Genomic DNA, 21,911 nt, shown 5'->3' with positions numbered 1-21,911 from the left:
ATTTTACAATTTGGGCCCAAGTTATAAGCAGAGCCTATGGTGTAAATTATCGATAGTCCATATCTCGGAAACTATAAGAGATAATGCAATTTGGCAACCGGCAATGTAATTAGCATGCCGAATATTACTTGGAATGTGAATTGGAACGAAATCGCCAATAGATAAGACCATTTTACAATTTGGGCCCAAGTTAGAAGCAGAGCCTAAGGTGTAAAATATCGATAGTCCATATCTCGGAAACTATAAGAGATAATGCAATTTCGCAACCGGCAATGTAATTAGCATGCCGAATATCACTTGGAATGTGAATTGGGATGAAATCGCCAATAGATAAGACCATTTTACAATTTGGGCCCAAGTTAGAAGCAGAGCCTAAGGTGTAAATTATCGATAGTCCATATCTCGGAAACTATAAGAGATAATGCAATTTGGCAACCGGCAATGTAATTAGCATGCCGAATATTACTTGGAATGTGAATTGGAACGAAATCGCCAATAGATAAGACCATTTTACAATTTGGGCCCAAGTTAGAAGCAGAGCCTAAGGTGTAAATTATTGATAGTCCATATCTCGGAAACTATAAGAGATAATGCAATTTCGCAACCGGCAATGTAATTAGCATGCCGAATATCACTTGGAATGTGAATTGGGATGAAATCGCCAATAGATAAGACCATTTTACAATTTGGGCCCAAGTTAGAAGCAGAGCCTAAGGTGTAAATTATCGATAGTCCATATCTCGGAAACTATAAGAGATAATGCAATTTGGCAACCGGCAATGTAATTAGCATGCCGAATATTACTTGGAATGTGAATTGGAACGAAATCGCCAATAGATAAGGCCATTTTACAATTTGGGCCCAAGTTAGAAGCAGAGCCTAAGGTGTAAATTATTGATAGTCCATATCTCGGAAACTATAAGAGATAATGCAATTTCGCAACCAGCAATGTAATTAGCATGCCGAATATCACTTGGAATGTGAATTGGGACGAAATCGCCAATAGATAAGACCATTTTACAATTTGGGCCCAAGTTAGAAGCAGAGCCTAAGGTGTAAATTATCGATAGTCCATATCTCGGAAACTATAAGAGATAATGCAATTTGGCAACCGGCAATGTAATTAGCATGCCGAATATTACTTGGAATGTGAATTGGAACGAAATCGCCAATAGATAAGACCATTTTACAATTTGGGCCCAAGTTAGAAGCAGAGCCTAAGGTGTAAATTATCGATAGTCCATATCTCGGAAACTATAAGAGATAATGCAATTTGGCAACCGGCAATGTAATTAGCATGCCGAATATTACTTGGAATGTGAATTGGAACGAAAACGCCAATAGATAAGACCATTTTACAATTTGGGCCCAAGTTAGAAGCAGAGCCTAAGGTGTAAATTATCGATAGTCCATATCTCGGAAACTATAAGAGATAATGCAATTTGGCAACCGGCAATGTAATTAGCATGCCGAATATTACTTGGAATGTGAATTGGAACGAAATCGCCAATAGATAAGACCATTTTACAATTTGGGCCCAAGTTAGAAGCAGAGCCTAAGGTGTAAATTATCGATAGTCCATATCTCGGAAACTATAAGAGATAATGCAATTTGGCAACCGGCAATGTAATTAGCATGCCGAATATTACTTGGAATGTGAATTGGAACGAAATCGCCAATAGATAAGACCATTTTACAATTTGGGCCCAAGTTAGAAGCAGAGCCTAAGATGTAAATTATCGATAGTCCATATCTCGGAAACTATAAGAGATAATGCAATTTGGCAACCGGCAATGTAATTAGCATGCCGAATATTACTTGGAATGTGAATTGGAACGAAATCGCCAATAGATAAGACCATTTTACAATTTGGGCCCAAGTTAGAAGCAGAGCCTAAGGTGTAAATTATCGATAGTCCATATCTCGGAAACTATAAGAGATAATGCAATTTGGCAACCGGCAATGTAATTAGCATGCCGAATATTACTTGGAATGTGAATTGGAACGAAATCGCCAATAGGTAAGACCATTTTACAATTTGGGCCCAAGTTAGAAGCAGAGCCTAAGGTGTAAATTATCGATAGTCCATATCTCGGAAACTATAAGAGATAATGCAATTTGGCAACCGGCAATGTAATTAGCATGCCGAATATTACTTGGAATGTAAATTGGAACGAAAACGCCAATAGATAAGACCATTTTACAATTTGGGCCCAAGTTAGAAGCAGAGCCTAAGGTGTAAATTATCGATAGTCCATATCTCGGAAACTATAAGAGATAATGCAATTTGGCAACCGGCAATGTAATTAGCATGCCGAATATTACTTGGAATGTGAATTGGAACGAAATCGCCAATAGATAAGACCATTTTACAATTTGGGCCCAAGTTAGAAGCAGAGCCTAAGGTGTAAATTATCGATAGTCCATATCTCGGAAACTATAAGAGATAATGCAATTTGGCAACCGGCAATGTAATTAGCATGCCGAATATCACTTGGAATGTGAATTGGGATGAAATCGCCAATAGATAAGACCATTTTACAATTTGGGCCCAAGTTAGAAGCAGAGCCTAAGGTGTAAATTATCGATAGTCCATATCTCGGAAACTATAAGAGATAATGCAATTTGGCAACCGGCAATGTAATTAGCATGCCGAATATTACTTGGAATGTGAATTGGAACGAAATCGCCAATAGATAAGACCATTTTACAATTTGGGCCCAAGTTAGAAGCAGAGCCTAAGATGTAAATTATCGATAGTCCATATCTCGGAAACTATAAGAAATAATGCAATTTGGCAACCGGCAATGTAATTAGCATGCCGAATATTACTTGGAATGTGAATTGGAACGAAATCGCCAATAGATAAGACCATTTTACAATTTGGGCCCAAGTTAGAAGCAGAGCCTAAGGTGTAAATTATCGATAGTCCATATCTCGGAAACTATAAGAGATAATGCAATTTGGCAACCGGCAATGTAATTAGCATGCCGAATATTACTTGGAATGTGAATTGGAACGAAATCGCCAATAGATAAGACCATTTTACAATTTGCGCCCAAGTTAGAAGCAGAGCCTAAGGTGTAAATTATCGATAGTCCATATCTCGGAAACTATAAGAGATAATGCAATTTGGCAACCGGCAATGTAATTAGCATGCCGAATATTACTTGGAATGTGAGTTGGAACCAAATCGCCAATAGATAAGACCATTTTACAATTTGGGCCCAAGTTATAAGCAGAGCCTATGGTGTAAATTATCGATAGTCCATATCTCGGAAACTATAAGAGATAATGCAATTTGGCAACCGGCAATGTAATTAGCATGCCGAATATTACTTGGAATGTGAATTGGAACGAAATCGCCAATAGATAAGACCATTTTACAATTTGGGCCCAAGTTAGAAGCAGAGCCTAAGGTGTAAATTATCGATAGTCCATATCTCGGAAACTATAAGAGATAATGCAATTTGGCAACCGGCAATGTAATTAGCATGCCGAATATTACTTGGAATGTGAATTGGAACGAAATCGCCAATAGATAAGACCATTTTACAATTTGGGCCCAAGTTAGAAGCAGAGCCTAAGGTGTAAATTATTGATAGTCCATATCTCGGAAACTATAAGAGATAATGCAATTTCGCAACCGGCAATGTAATTAGCATGCCGAATATCACTTGGAATGTGAATTGGGATGAAATCGCCAATAGATAAGACCATTTTACAATTTGGGCCCAAGTTAGAAGCAGAGCCTAAGGTGTAAATTATCGATAGTCCATATCTCGGAAACTATAAGAGATAATGCAATTTGGCAACCGGCAATGTAATTAGCATGCCGAATATTATTTGGAATGTGAATTGGAACGAAATCGCCAATAGATAAGACCATTTTACAATTTGGGCCCAAGTTAGAAGCAGAGCCTAAGATGTAAATTATCGATAGTCCATATCTCGGAAACTATAAGAGATAATGCAATTTGGCAACCGGCAATGTAATTAGCATGCCGAATATTACTTGGAATGTGAATTGGAACGAAATCGCCAATAGATAAGACCATTTTACAATTTGGGCCCAAGTTAGAAGCAGAGCCTAAGGTGTAAATTATCGATAGTCCATATCTCGGAAACTATAAGAGATAATGCAATTTGGCAACCGGCAATGTAATTAGCATGCCGAATATTACTTGGAATGTGAATTGGAACGAAATCGCCAATAGATAAGACCATTTTACAATTTGGGCCCAAGTTAGAAGCAGAGCCTAAGGTGTAAATTATCGATAGTCCATATCTCGGAAACTATAAGAGATAATGCAATTTGGCAACCGGCAATGTAATTAGCATGCCGAATATTACTTGGAATGTGAGTTGGAACGAAATCGCCAATAGATAAGACCATTTTACAATTTGGGCCCAAGTTATAAGCAGAGCCTATGGTGTAAATTATCGATAGTCCATATCTCGGAAACTATAAGAGATAATGCAATTTGGCAACCGGCAATGTAATTAGCATGCCGAATATTACTTGGAATGTGAATTGGAACGAAATCGCCAATAGATAAGACCATTTTACAATTTGGGCCCAAGTTAGAAGCAGAGCCTAAGGTGTAAAATATCGATAGTCCATATCTCGGAAACTATAAGAGTTAATGCAATTTGGCAACCGGCAATGTAATTAGCATGCCGAATATTACTTGGAATGTGAATTGGAACGAAATCGCCAATAGATAAGACCATTTTACAATTTGGGCCCAAGTTAGAAGCAGAGCCTAAGGTGTAAATTATCGATAGTCCATATCTCGGAAACTATAAGAGATAATGCAATTTGGCAACCGGCAATGTAATTAGCATGCCGAATATTACTTGGAATGTGAATTGGAACGAAATCGCCAATAGATAAGACCATTTTACGATTTGGGCCCAAGTTAGAAGCAGAGCCTAAGGTGTAAATTATCGATAGTCCATATCTCGGAAACTATAAGAGATAATGCAATTTGGCAACCGGCAATGTAATTAGCATGCCGAATATTACTTGGAATGTGAATTGGAACGAAATCGCCAATAGATAAGACCATTTTACAATTTGGGCCCAAGTTAGAAGCAGAGCCTAAGGTGTAAATTATTGATAGTCCATATCTCGGAAACTATAAGAGATAATGCAATTTGGCAATCGGCAATGTAATTAGCATGCCGAATATTACTCGGAATGTGAATTGGAACGAAATCGCCAATAGGTAAGACCATTTTACAATTTGGGCCCAAGTTAGAAGCAGAGCCTAAGGTGTAAATTATCGATAGTCCATATCTCGGAAACTATAAGAGATAATGCAATTTGGCAACCGGCAATGTAATTAGCATGCCGAATATTACTTGGAATGTGAATTGGAACGAAATCGCCAATAGATAAGACCATTTTACAATTTGGGCCCAAGTTAGAAGCAGAGCCTAAGGTGTAAATTATCGATAGTCCATATCTCGGAAACTATAAGAGATAATGCAATTTGCCAACCGGCAATGTAATTAGCATGCCGAATATTAATTGGAATGTGAATTGGAACGAAATCGCCAATAGGTAAGACCATTTTACAATTTGGGCCCAAGTTAGAAGCAGAGCCTAAGGTGTAAATTATCGATAGTCCATATCTCGGAAACTATAAGAGATAATGCAATTTGGCAACCGGCAATGTAATTAGCATGCCGAATATTACTTGGAATGTGAATTGGAACGAAATCGCCAATAGATAAGACCATTTTACAATTTGGGCCCAAGTTAGAAGCAGAGCCTAAGGTGTAAATTATCGATAGTCCATATCTCGGAAACTATAAGAGATAATTCAATTTGGCAACCGGCAATGTAATTAGCATGCCGAATATTACTTGGAATGTGAATTGGAACGAAATCGCCAATAGATAAGACCATTTTACAATTTGGGCCAAAGTTAGAAGCAGAGCTTAAGGTGTAAATTATTGATAGTCCGTATCTCGGAAACTATAAGAGATAATGCAATTTGGCAACCGGCAATGTAATTAGCATGCCGAATATTACTTGGAATGTGAATTGGAACGAAATCGCCAATAGATAAGACCATTTTACAATTTGGGCCCAAGTTAGAAGCAGAGCCTAAGGTGTAAATTATCGATAGTCCATATCTCGGAAACTATAAGAGATAATGCAATTTGGCAACCGGCAATGTAATTAGCATGCCGAATATTACTTGGAATGTGAATTGGAACGAAATCGCCAATAGATAAGACCATTTTACAATTTGGGCCCAAGTTAGAAGCAGAGCCTAAGGTGTAAATTATCGATAGTCCATATCTCGGAAACTATAAGAGATAATGCAATTTGGCAACCGGCAATGTAATTAGCATGCCGAATATTACTTGGAATGTGAATTGGAACGAAATCGCTAATTCGTAAGACCATTTTACAATTTTGACCCCAGTTAGAAACAGACTCTAAGGTGTAAAATTTCGATTGTCCATATCTCGGAAACTATAAAAGATAATGCAATTTGGCAATCGGCAACGTAATTAGCATGCCGAATATTACTTAGAATGTGAATTGGAGCGAAATCGCTAACTCATAAAGCCATTTTACAATTCTGGCCCAAGTTAGAAGCCGAGCCAATATTGTTAGATGTCGATAGTCCATATCTCGGAAACTATAAGAGATAATGCAATTTGGCAATCGGCAGCGTAATTAGCATGCCGAATATTACTTGGAATGTGAATTGGAGCGAAATCGTTAATTCGTAAGACCATTTTACAATTCTGGCCCAAGTTAGAAGCAGAGCCAATTTTGTTAGATGTCGATAGTCCATATCTCGGAAACTATAAGAGATAATGCAATTTGGCAACCGGCAATGTAATTAGCATGCCGAATATTACTTGGAATGTGAATTGGAACGAAATCGCCAATAGATAAGACCATTTTACAATTTGGGCCCAAGTTAGAAGCAGAGCCTAAGGTGTAAATTATCGATAGTCCATATCTCGGAAACTATAAGAGATAATGCAATTTGCCAACCGGCAATGTAATTAGCATGCCGAATATTAATTGGAATGTGAATTGGAACGAAATCGCCAATAGGTAAGACCATTTTACAATTTGGGCCCAAGTTAGAAGCAGAGCCTAAGGTGTAAATTATCGATAGTCCATATCTCGGAAACTATAAGAGATAATGCAATTTGGCAACCGGCAATGTAATTAGCATGCCGAATATTACTTGGAATGTGAATTGGAACGAAATCGCCAATAGATAAGACCATTTTACAATTTGGGCCCAAGTTAGAAGCAGAGCCTAAGGTGTAAATTATCGATAGTCCATATCTCGGAAACTATAAGAGATAATTCAATTTGGCAACCGGCAATGTAATTAGCATGCCGAATATTACTTGGAATGTGAATTGGAACGAAATCGCCAATAGATAAGACCATTTTACAATTTGGGCCAAAGTTAGAAGCAGAGCTTAAGGTGTAAATTATTGATAGTCCGTATCTCGGAAACTATAAGAGATAATGCAATTTGGCAACCGGCAATGTAATTAGCATGCCGAATATTACTTGGAATGTGAATTGGAACGAAATCGCCAATAGATAAGACCATTTTACAATTTGGGCCCAAGTTAGAAGCAGAGCCTAAGGTGTAAATTATCGATAGTCCATATCTCGGAAACTATAAGAGATAATGCAATTTGGCAACCGGCAATGTAATTAGCATGCCGAATATTACTTGGAATGTGAATTGGAACGAAATCGCCAATAGATAAGACCATTTTACAATTTGGGCCCAAGTTAGAAGCAGAGCCTAAGGTGTAAATTATCGATAGTCCATATCTCGGAAACTATAAGAGATAATGCAATTTGGCAACCGGCAATGTAATTAGCATGCCGAATATTACTTGGAATGTGAATTGGAACGAAATCGCTAATTCGTAAGACCATTTTACAATTTTGACCCCAGTTAGAAACAGACTCTAAGGTGTAAAATTTCGATTGTCCATATCTCGGAAACTATAAAAGATAATGCAATTTGGCAATCGGCAACGTAATTAGCATGCCGAATATTACTTAGAATGTGAATTGGAGCGAAATCGCTAACTCATAAAGCCATTTTACAATTCTGGCCCAAGTTAGAAGCCGAGCCAATATTGTTAGATGTCGATAGTCCATATCTCGGAAACTATAAGAGATAATGCAATTTGGCAATCGGCAGCGTAATTAGCATGCCGAATATTACTTGGAATGTGAATTGGAGCGAAATCGTTAATTCGTAAGACCATTTTACAATTCTGGCCCAAGTTAGAAGCAGAGCCAATTTTGTTAGATGTCGATAGTCCATATCTCGGAAACTATAAGAGATAATGCAATTTGGCAATCGGCAGCGTAATTAGCATGCCGAATATTACTTGGAGTGTGAAGTGGAACGAAATCGCTAATTCGTAAGACCATTTTACAATTTTGACCCCAGTTAGAAACAGACTCTAAGGTGTAAAATTTCGATTGTCCATATCTCGGAAACTATAAGAGATAATGCGATTTGGCAATCGGCAACGTAATTAGCATGCCGAATATTACTTGGAATGTGAATTGGAACGAAATCGTTAATTCGTAAGACCATTTTACAATTCTGGCCCAAGTTAGAAGCAGAGCCAATATTGTCAGATGTCGATAGTCCATATCTCGGAAACTATAAGAGATAATGCAATTTGGCAATCGGCAACGTAATTAGCATGCCGAATATTACTTGGAATGTGAATTGGAACGAAATCGTTAATTCGTAAGACCATTTTACAATTCTGGCCCAAGTTAGAAGCAGAGCCAATTTTGTTAGATGTCGATAGTCCATATCTCGGAAACTATAAGAGATAATGCAATTTGGCAATCGGCAGCGTAATTAGCATGCCGAATATTACTTGGAATGTGAAGTGGAACGAAATCGCTAATTCGCAAGACCATTTTACAATTTTGACCCCAGTTAGAAACAGACTCTAAGGTGTAAAATTTCGATTGTCCATATCTCGGAAACTATAAGAGATAATGCAATTTGGCAATCGGCAACGTAATTAGCATGCCGAATATTACTTGGAATGTGAATTGGAATGAAATCGCTAATTCGTAAGACCATTTTACAATTTTGACCCCAGTTAGAAACAGACTCTAAGGTGTAAAATTTCGATTGTCCATATCTCGGAAACTATAAGAGATAATGCAATTTGGCAATCGGCAACGTAATTAGCATGCCGAATATTACTTGGAATCTGAATTGGAGCGAAATCGCTAATTCATAAGACCATTTTACAATTCTGGCCCTAGTTAGAAGCAGAGCCAATATTGTTAGATGTCGATAGTCCATATCTCGGAAACTATAAGAGATAATGCAATTTGGCAATCGGAAACGTAATTAGCATGCCGAATATTACTTGGAATGTGAATTGGAGTGAAATCGCTAATTCATAAGACCATTTTACAATTCTAGCCCCAGTTAGAAACAGACCCTAAGGTGTAAAATTTCGGTTGTCCATATCTCGGAAACTATAAGAGATAATGCAATTTGGCAATCGGCAGCGTAACTAGCATGCCGAATATTACTTGGAATGTGAATTGGAACGAAATCGCTAATTCATAAGACCATTTTACAATTCTGGCCCAAGTTAGAAGCAGAGCCAATATTTTCAGATGTCGATAGTCCATATCTCGGAAACTATAAGAGATAATGCAATTTGGCAATCGGTAACGTAATTAGCATGCCGAATATTACTTGGAATGTGAATTGGAACGAAATAGCTAATTCGTAAGACCATTTTTCAATTTTGACCCCAGTTAGAAACAGACTCTAAGGTGTAAAATTTCGATTGTCCATATCTCGGAAACTATAAGAGATAATGCAATTTGGCAATCGGCAACGTATTAGCATGCCGAATATTACTTGGAATGTAAATTGGAACGAAATCGCTAATTCATAAGACCATTTTACAATTCTGGCCCAAGTTAGAAGCAGAGCCTATATTGTTAGATGTCGATAGTCCATATCACGGAAACTATAAGAGATAATGCAATTTGGCAATCGGCAGCGTAAATAGCATGCCGAATATTACTTGGAATGTGAATTGGAACGAAATCGCTAATTCGTAAGACCATTTTACAATTATGACCCCAGTTAGAAACAGACTCTAAGGTGTAAAATTTCGATTGTCCATATCTCGGAAACTATAAGAGATAATGCAATTTGGCAATCGGCAGCGTAATTAGCATGCCGAATATTACGTGGAATGTGAATTGGAACGAAATCGCTAATTCGTAAGACCATTTTACAATTTTGACCCCAGTTAGAAACAGACTCTAAGGTGTAAAACTTCGATTGTCCATATCTCGGAAACTATAAGAGATAATGCAATTTGGCAATCGGCAGCGTAATTAGCATGCCCAATATTACTTGGAATGTGAATTGGAACGAAATCGCTAATTCATAAGGCCATTTTACAATTCTGGCCCAAGTTAGAAGCAGAGCCAATATTGTCAGATGTCGATAGTCCATATCTCGGAAACTATAAGAGATAATGCAATTTGGCAATCGGCAACGTAATTAGCATGCCGAATATTACTTGGAATGTGAATTGGAACGAAATCGCTAATTCGTAAGACCATTTTACAATTTTGACCCCAGTTAGAAACAGACTCTAAGGTGTAAAATTTCGATTGTCCATATCTCGGAAACTATAAAAGATAATGCAATTTGGCAATCGGCAACGTAATTAGCATGCCGAATATTACTTAGAATGTGAATTGGAGCGAAATCGCTAACTCATAAGGCCATTTTACAATTCTGGCCCAAGTTAGAAGCCGAGCCAATATTGTTAGATGTCGATAGTCCATATCTCGGAAACTATAAGAGATAATGCAATTTGGCAATCGGCAGCGTAATTAGCATGCCGAATATTACTTGGAATGTGAAGTGGAACGAAATCGCTAATTCGCAAGACCATTTTACAATTTTGACCCCAGTTAGAAACAGACTCTAAGGTGTAAAATTTCGATTGTCCATATCTCGGAAACTATAAGAGATAATGCAATTTGGCAATCGGCAACGTAATTAGCATGCCGAATATTACTTGGAATGTGAATTGGAATGAAATCGCTAATTCGTAAGACCATTTTACAATTTTGACCCCAGTTAGAAACAGACTCTAAGGTGTAAAATTTCGATTGTCCATATCTCGGAAACTATAAGAGATAATGCAATTTGGCAATCGGCAACGTAATTAGCATGCCGAATATTACTTGGAATCTGAATTGGAGCGAAATCGCTAATTCATAAGACCATTTTACAATTCTGGCCCTAGTTAGAAGCAGAGCCAATATTGTTAGATGTCGATAGTCCATATCTCGGAAACTATAAGAGATAATGCAATTTGGCAATCGGAAACGTAATTAGCATGCCGAATATTACTTGGAATGTGAATTGGAGTGAAATCGCTAATTCATAAGACCATTTTACAATTCTAGCCCCAGTTAGAAACAGACTCTAAGGTGTAAAATTTCGGTTGTCCATATCTCGGAAACTATAAGAGATAATGCAATTTGGCAATCGGCAGCGTAACTAGCATGCCGAATATTACTTGGAATGTGAATTGGAACGAAATCGCTAATTCATAAGACCATTTTACAATTCTGGCCCAAGTTAGAAGCAGAGCCAATATTTTCAGATGTCGATAGTCCATATCTCGGAAACTATAAGAGATAATGCAATTTGGCAATCGGTAACGTAATTAGCATGCCGAATATTACTTGGAATGTGAATTGGAACGAAATAGCTAATTCGTAAGACCATTTTTCAATTTTGACCCCAGTTAGAAACAGACTCTAAGGTGTAAAATTTCGATTGTCCATATCTCGGAAACTATAAGAGATAATGCAATTTGGCAATCGGCAACGTATTAGCATGCCGAATATTACTTGGAATGTAAATTGGAACGAAATCGCTAATTCATAAGACCATTTTACAATTCTGGCCCAAGTTAGAAGCAGAGCCTATATTGTTAGATGTCGATAGTCCATATCACGGAAACTATAAGAGATAATGCAATTTGGCAATCGGCAGCGTAAATAGCATGCCGAATATTACTTGGAATGTGAATTGGAACGAAATCGCTAATTCGTAAGACCATTTTACAATTATGACCCCAGTTAGAAACAGACTCTAAGGTGTAAAATTTCGATTGTCCATATCTCGGAAACTATAAGAGATAATGCAATTTGGCAATCGGCAGCGTAATTAGCATGCCGAATATTACTTGGAATGTGAATTGGAACGAAATCGCTAATTCGTAAGACCATTTTACAATTTTGACCCCAGTTAGAAACAGACTCTAAGGTGTAAAACTTCGATTGTCCATATCTCGGAAACTATAAGAGATAATGCAATTTGGCAATCGGCAACGTAATTAGCATGCCCAATATTACTTGGAATGTGAATTGGAACGAAATCGCTAATTCATAAGGCCATTTTACAATTCTGGCCCAAGTTAGAAGCAGAGCCAATATTGTCAGATGTCGATAGTCCATATCTCGGAAACTATAAGAGATAATGCAATTTGGCAATCGGCAACGTAATTAGCATGCCGAATATTACTTGGAATGTGAATTGGAACGAAATCGCTAATTCGTAAGACCATTTTACAATTTTGACCCCAGTTAGAAACAGACTCTAAGGTGTAAAATTTCGATTGTCCATATCTCGGAAACTATAAAAGATAATGCAATTTGGCAATCGGCAACGTAATTAGCATGCCGAATATTACTTAGAATGTGAATTGGAGCGAAATCGCTAACTCATAAGGCCATTTTACAATTCTGGCCCAAGTTAGAAGCCGAGCCAATATTGTTAGATGTCGATAGTCCATATCTCGGAAACTATAAGAGATAATGCAATTTGGCAATCGGCAGCGTAATTAGCATGCCGAATATTACTTGGAATGTGAATTGGAGCGAAATCGTTAATTCGTAAGACCATTTTACAATTCTGGCCCAAGTTAGAAGCAGAGCCAAATTTGTTAGATGTCGATAGTCCATATCTCGGAAACTATAAGAGATAATGCAATTTGGCAATCGGCAGCGTAATTAGCATGCCTAATATTACTTGGAATGTGAAGTGGAACGAAATCGCTAATTCGTAAGACCATTTTACAATTTTGACCCCAGTTAGAAACAGACTCTAAGGTGTAAAATTTCGATTGTCCATATCTCGGAAACTATAAGAGATAATGCAATTTGGCAATCGGCAACGTAATTAGCATGCCGAATATTACTTGGAATGTGAATTGGAACGAAATCGTTAATTCGTAAGACCATTTTACAATTCTGGCCCAAGTTAGAAGCAGAGCCAATATTGTCAGATGTGGATAGTCCATATCTCGGAAACTATAAGAGATAATGCAATTTGGCAATCGGCAACGTAATTAGCATGCCGAATATTACTTGGAATGTGAATTGGAACGAAATCGTTAATTCGTAAGACCATTTTACAATTCTGGCCCAAGTTAGAAGCAGAGCCAATTTTGTTAGATGTCGATAGTCCATATCTCGTAAACTATAAGAGATAATGCAATTTGGCAATCGGCAGCGTAATTAGCATGCCGAATATTACTTGGAATGTGAAGTGGAACGAAATCGCTAATTCGCAAGACCATTTTACAATTTTGACCCCAGTTAGAAACAGACTCTAAGGTGTAAAATTTCGATTGTCCATATCTCGGAAACTATAAGAGATAATGCAATTTGGCAATCGGCAACGTAATTAGCATGCCGAATATTACTTGGAATGTGAATTGGAACGAAATCGCTAATTCATAAGACCATTTTACAATTCTGGCCCTAGTTAGAAGCAGAGCCAATATTGTTAGATGTCGATAGTCCATATCTCGGAAACTATAAGAGATAATGCAATTTGGCAATCGGCAACGTAATTAGCATGCCGAATATTACTTGGAATGTGAATTGGAATGAAATCGCTAATTCGTAAGACCATTTTACAATTTTGACCCCAGTTAGAAACAGACTCTAAGGTGTAAAATTTCGATTATCCATATCTCGGAAACTATAAGAGATAATGCAATTTGGCAATCGGCAGCGTAATTAGCATGAAGAATATTAATTGGAATGTGAATTGGAACGAAATCGCTAATTCGTAAGACCATTTTACAATTTTGACCCCAGTTAGAAACAGACCCTAAGGTGTAAAATTTCGATAGTCCATATCTCGGAAACTATAAGAGATAATGCAATTTGGCAATCGGCAACGTAATTAGCATGCCGAATATTACTTGGAATGTGAATTGGAGCGAAATCGCTAATTCATAAGACCATTTTACAATTCTGGCCCTAGTTAGAAGCAGAGCCAATATTGTTAGATGTCGATAGTCCATATCTCGGAAACTATAAGAGATAATGCAATTTGGCAATCGGCAACGTAATTAGCATGCCGAATATTACTTGGAATGTGAATTGGAGTGAAATCGCTAATTCATAAGACCATTTTACAATTCTGGCCCCAGTTAGAAACAGACTCTAAGGTGTAAAATTTCGGTTGTCCATATCCCGGAAACTATAAGAGATAATGCAATTTGGCAATCGGCAGCGTAATTAGCATGCCGAATATTACTTGGTATGTGAATTGGAACGAAATCGCTAATTCATAAGACCATTTTACAATTCTGGCCCAAGTTAGAAGCAGAGCCAATATTTTCAGATGTCGATAGTCCATATCTCGGAAACTATAAGAGATAATACAATTTGGCAATCGGCAACGTAATTAGCATGCCGAATATTACTTGGAATGTGAATTGGAACGAAATCGCTAATTCGTAAGACCATTTTACAATTCTGGCCCAAGTTAGAAGCAGAGCCTATATTGTTAGATGTCGATAGTCCATATCTCGGAAACTATAAGAGATAATGCAATTTGGCAATCGGCAGCGTAAATAGCATGCCGAATATTACTTGGAATGTGAATTGGAACGAAATCGCTAATTCGTAAGACCATTTTACAATTTTGACCCCAGTTAGAAACAGACTCTAAGGTGTAAAATTTCGGTTGTCCATATCTCGGAAACTATAAGAGATAATGCAATTTGGCAATCGGCAGCGTAATTAGCATGCCGAATATTACTTGGAATGTGAATTGGAACGAAATCGCTAATTCATAAGACCATTTTACAATTCTGGCCCAAGTTAGAAGCAGAGCCAATATTGTCAGATGTCGATAGTCCATATCTCGGAAATTATAAGAGATAATGCAATTTGGCAATCGGCAACGTAATTAGCATGCCGAATATTACTTGGAATGTGCATTGGAACGAAATCGCTAATTCGTAAGACCATTTTACAATTATGACCCCAGTTAGAAACAGACTCTAAGGTGTAAAATTTCGATTGTCCATATCTCGGAAACTATAAGAGATAATGCAATTTGGCAATCGGCAGCGTAATTAGCATGCCGAATATTACTAGGAATGTGAATTGGAGCGAAATCGCTAATTTATAAGACCATTTTACAATTCTGGCCCAAGTTAGAAGCAGAGCCAATATTGTTAGATGTCGATAGTCCATATCTCGGAAACTATAAGAGATAATGCAATTTGGCAATCGGCAGCGTAATTAGCATGCCGAATATTACTTGGAATGTGAATTGGAGCGAAATCGCTAATTCATAAGACCATTTTACAATTCTGGCCCAAGTTAGAAGCAGAGCCAATATTGTTAGATGTCGATAGTCCATATCTCGGAAACTATAAGAGATAATGCAATTTGGCAATCGGCAGCGTAATTAGCATGCCCAATATTACTTGGAATGTGAATTGGAACGAAATCGCTAATTCGTAAGACCATTTTACAATTTTGACCCCAGTTAGAAACAGACTCTAAGGTGTAAAGTTTCGATAGTACATATCTCGGAAACTATAAGAGATAATGCAATTTGGCAATCGGCAACGTAATTAGCATGCCGAATATTACTTGGAATGTGAATTGGAACGAAATCGCTAATTCGTAAGACCATTTTACAATTTTGACCCCAGTTAGAAACAGACTCTAAGGTGTAAAATTTCGATTGTCCGTATCTCGGAAACTATAAGAGATAATGCAATTTGACAATCGGCAACGTAATTAGCATGCCGAATATTACTTGGAATGTGAATTTCAACGAAATCGCTAATTCATAAGACCATTTTACAATTCTGGCCCAAGTTAGAAGCAGAGCCTATATTGTTAGATCTCGATAGTCCATATCTCGGAAACTATAAGAGATAATGCAATTTGGCAATCGGCAGCGTAAATAGCATGCCGAATATTACTTGGAATGTGAATTGGAACGAAATCGCTAATTCGTAAGACCATTTTACAATTTTGACCCCAGTTAGAAACAGACTCTAAGGTGTAAAATTTCGATTGTCCATATCTCGAAAACTATAAGAGATGATGCAATTTGGCAATCGGCAGCGTAATTAGTATGCCGAATATTACTTGGAATGTGAATTGGAACGAAATCGCTAATTCATAAGAAAATTTTACAATTCTGGCCCAAGTTAGAAGCAGAGCCAATATTGTCAGATGTCGATAGTCCATATCTCGGAAACTATAAGAGATAATGCAATTTGGCAATCGGCAGCGTAATTAGCATGCCGAATATTACTTGGAATGTGAATTGGAGCGAAATCGCTAATTCATAAGACCATTCTACAATTCTGGCCCAAGTTAGAAGCAGAGCCAATATTGTTAGATGTCGATAGACCATATCTCGGAAACTATAAGAGATAATGCAATTTGGCAATCGGCAACGTAATTAGCATGCCGAATATTACTTGGAATGTGAATTGGGGCGAAATCGCTAATTCATAAGACCATTTTACAATTCTGGCCCTAGTTAGAAGCAGAGCCAATATTGTTAGATGTCGATAGTCCATATCTCGGAAACTATAAGAGATAATGCAATTTGGCAATCGGCAACGTAATTAGCATGCCGAATATTACTTGGAATGTGAATTGGAGCGAAATCGCTAATTCATAAGACCATTTTACAATTCTGTCCCAAGTTAGAAGCAGAGCCAATATTGTCAGATGTCGATAGTCCATATCTCGGAAACTCTAAGAGATAATGCAATTTGGCAATCGGCAACGTAATTAGCATGCCGAATATTACTTGGAATGTGAATTGGAACGAAATCGTTAATTCGTAAGACCATTTTACAATTCTGGCCCAAGTTAGAAGCAGAGCCAATTTTGTTAGATGTCGATAGTCCATATCTCGGAGACTATAAGAGATAATGCAATTTGGCAATCGGCAGCGTAATTAGCATGCCGAATATTGCTTGGAATGTGTATTGGAACGAAATCGCTAATTCGTAAGACCATTTTACAATTTTGACCCCAGTTAGAAACAGACTCTAAGGTGTAAAATTTCGGTTGTCCATATCTAGGAAACTATAAGAGATAATGCAATTTGGCAATCGGCAACGTAATTAGCATGCCGAATATTACTTGGAATGTGAATTGGAACGAAATCGTTAATTCGTAAGACCATTTTACAATTCTGGCCCAAGTTAGAAGCAGAGCCAATTTTGTTAGATGTCGATAGTCCATATCTCGGAAACTATAAGAGATAATGCAATTTAGCAATCGGCAGCGTAATTAGCATGCCGAATATTACTTGGAATGTGAATTGGAACGAAATCGCTAATTCGTAAGGCCATTTTACAATTTTGACCCCAGTTAGAAACAGACTCTAAGGTGTAAAATTTCGATTGTCCATATCTCGGAAACTATAAGAGATAATGCAATTTGGCAATCGGCAACGTAATTAGCATGCCGAATATTACTTGGAATGTGAATTGGAACGAAATCGTTAATTCGTAAGACCATTTTACAATTCTGGCCCAAGTTAGAAGCAGAGCCAATTTTGCTAGATGTCGATAGTCCATATCTCGGAAACTATAAGAGATAATGCAATTTGGCAATCGGCAGCGTAATTAGCATGCCGAATATTACTTGGAATGTGAATTGGAACGAAATCGCTAATTCGTAAGACCATTTTACAATTTTGACCCCAGTTAGAAACAGACTCTAAGGTGTAAAATTTCGATTGTCCATATCTCGGAAACTATAAGAGATAATGCAATTTGGCAATCGGCAACGTAATTAGCATGCCGAATATTACTTGGAATGTGAATTGGAACGAAATCGCTAATTCGTAAGACCATTTTACAATTTTGACCCCAGTTAGAAACAGACTCTGAGGTGTAAAATTTCGATTGTCCATATCTCGGAAACTATAAGAGATGATGCAATTTGGCAATCGGCAGCGTAATTAGTATGCCGAATATTACTTGGAATGTGAATTGGAACGAAATCGCTAATTCATAAGAAAATTTTACAATTCTGGCCCAAGTTAGAAGCAGAGCCAATATTGTCAGATGTCGATAGTCCATATCTCGGAAACTATAAGAGATAATGCAATTTGGCAATCGGCAGCGTAATTAGCATGCCGAATATTACTTGGAATGTGAATTGGAGCGAAATCGCTAATTCATAAGACCATTCTACAATTCTGGCCCAAGTTAGAAGCAGAGCCAATATTGTTAGATGTCGATAGACCATATCTCGGAAACTATAAGAGATAATGCAATTTGGCAATCGGCAGCGTAATTAGCATGCCGAATATTACTTGGAATGTGAATTGGAGCGAAATCGCTAATTCATAAGACCATTCTACAATTCTGGCCCAAGTTAGAAGCAGAGCCAATATTGTCAGATGTCGATAGTCCATATCTCGGAAACTATAAGAGATAATGCAATTTGGCAATCGTAATTTCCAGAAAAGCAGAGCCAATCGGCCAGCGTAATTAGCATGCCGAATATTACTTGGAATGTGAATTGGAACGAAATCGCTAATTCGTAAGACCATTTTACAATTTTGACCCCAGTTAGAAACAGACTCTAAGGTGTAAAATTTCGATTGTCCATATCTCGGAAACTATAAGAGATAATGCAATTTGGCAATCGGCAGCGTAAATAGCATGCCGAATATTACTTGGAATGTGAATTGGAACGAAATCGCTAATTCGTCAGACCATTTTACAATTTTGACCCCAGTTAGAAACAGACTCTAAGGTGTAAAATTTCGATTGTCCATATCTCGGAAACTATAAGAGATGATGCAATTTGGCAATCGGCAGCGTAATTAGTATGCCGAATATTACTTGGAATGTGAATTGGAACGAAATCGCTAATTCATAAGAAAATTTTACAATTCTGGCCCAAGTTAGAAGCAGAGCCAATATTGTCAGATGTCGATAGTCCATATCTCGGAAACTATAAGAGGTAATGCAATTTGGCAATCGGCAGCGTAATTAGCATGCCGAATATTACTTGGAATGTGAATTGGAGCGAAATCGCTAATTCATAAGACCATTCTACAATTCTGGCCCAAGTTAGAAGCAGAGCCAATATTGTTAGATGTCGATAGACCATATCTCGGAAACTATAAGAGATAATGCAATTTGGCAATCGGCAACGTAATTAGCATGCCGAATATTACTTGGAATGTGAATTGGGGCGAAATCGCTAATTCATAAGACCATTTTACAATTCTGGCCCTAGTTAGAAGCAGAGCCAATATTGTTAGATGTCGATAGTCCATATCTCGGAAACTATAAGAGATAATGCAATTTGGCAATCGGCAACGTAATTAGCATGCCGAATATTACTTGGAATGTGAATTGGAACGAAATCGCTAATTCGTAAGACCATTTTACAATTTTGACCCCAGTTAGAAACAGACTCTAAGTTGTAAAATTTCGATTGTCCGTATCTCGGAAACTATAAGAGATAATGCAATTTGACAATCGGCAACGTAATTAGCATGCCGAATATTACTTGGAATGTGAATTGGAACGAAATCGCTAATTCGTAAGACCATTTTACAATTTTGACCCCAGTTAGAAACAGACTCTAAGGTGTAAAATTTCGATTGTCCGTATCTCGGAAACTATAAGAGATAATGCAATTTGACAATCGGCAACGTAATTAGCATGCCGAATATTACTTGAAATGTGAATTGGAACGAATTCGCTAATTCATAAGACCATTTTACAATTCTGGCCCAAGTTAGAAGCAGAGCCTATATTGTTAGATCTCGATAGTCCATATCTCGGAAACTATAAGAGATAATGCAATTTGGCAATAGGCAGCGTAAATAGCATGCCGAATATTACTTGGAATGTGAATTGGAACGAAATCGCTAATTCGTAAGACCATTTTACAATTTTGACCCCAGTTAGAAACAGACTCTAAGGTGTAAAATTTCGATTGTCCATATCTCGGAAACTATAAGAGATGATGCAATTTGGCAATCGGCAGCGTAATTAGTATGCCGAATATTACTTGGAATGTGAATTGGAACGAAATCGCTAATTCATAAGAAAATTTTACAATTCTGGCCCAAGTTAGAAGCAGAGCCAATATTGTCAGATGTCGATAGTCCATATCTCGGAAACTATAAGAGATAATGCAATTTGGCAATCGGCAGCGTAATTAGCATGCCGAATATTACTTGGAATGTGAATTGGAGCGAAATCGCTAATTCATAAGACCATTCTACAATTCTGGCCCAAGTTAGAAGCAGAGCCAATATTGTTAGATGTCGATAGACCATATCTCGGAAACTATAAGAGATAATGCAATTTGACAATCGGCAACGTAATTAGCATGCCGAATATTACTTGGAATGTGAATTGGGGCGAAATCGCTAATTCATAAGACCATTTTACAATTCTGGCCCTAGTTAGAAGCAGAGCCAATATTGTTAGATGTCGATAGTCCATATCTCGGAAACTATAAGAGATAATGCAATTTGGCAATCGGCAACGTAATTAGCATGCCGAATATTACTTGGAATGTGAATTGGGGCGAAATCGCTAATTCATAAGACCATTTTACAATTCTGTCCCAAGTTAGAAGCAGAGCCAATATTGTCAGATGTCGATAGTCCATATCTCGGAAACTCTAAGAGATAATGCAATTTGGCAATCGGCAACGTAATTAGCATGCCGAATATTACTTGGAATGTGAATTGGAACGAAATCGTTAATTCGTAAGACCATTTTACAATTCTGGCCCAAGTTAGAAGCAGAGCCAATTTTGCTAGATGTCGATAGTCCATATCTCGGAAACTATAAGAGATAATGCAATTTGGCAATCGGCAGCGTAATTAGCATGCCGAATATTACTTGGAATGTGAATTGGAACGAAATCGCTAATTCGTAAGACCATTTTACAATTTTGACCCCAGTTAGAAACAGACTCTAAGGTGTAAAATTTCGATTGTCCATATCTCGGAAACTATAAGAGATAATGCAATTTGGCAATCGGCAACGTAATTAGCATGCCGAATATTACTTGGAATGTGAATTGGAACGAAATCGCTAATTCGTAAGACCATTTTACAATTTTGACCCCAGTTAGAAACAGACTCTGAGGTGTAAAATTTCGATTGTCCATATCTCGGAAACTATAAGAGATGATGCAATTTGGCAATCGGCAGCGTAATTAGTATGCCGAATATTACTTGGAATGTGAATTGGAACGAAATCGCTAATTCATAAGAAAATTTTACAATTCTGGCCCAAGTTAGAAGCAGAGCCAATATTGTCAGATGTCGATAGTCCATATCTCGGAAACTATAAGAGATAATGCAATTTGGCAATCGGCAGCGTAATTAGCATGCCGAATATTACTTGGAATGTGAATTGGAGCGAAATCGCTAATTCATAAGACCATTCTACAATTCTGGCCCAAGTTAGAAGCAGAGCCAATATTGTTAGATGTCGATAGACCATATGTCGGAAACTATAAGAGATAA

The sequence above is a fragment of the Rhynchophorus ferrugineus genome, unplaced genomic scaffold (genome assembly GCF_030347505.1).
Source record: "Rhynchophorus ferrugineus isolate W39M unplaced genomic scaffold, kcgeb_rfMv2 rfM2, whole genome shotgun sequence".
Classification (NCBI taxonomy): Eukaryota; Metazoa; Arthropoda; class Insecta; order Coleoptera; family Curculionidae; genus Rhynchophorus; species Rhynchophorus ferrugineus.
Note: the sequence above shows the minus strand (reverse complement) of the source record.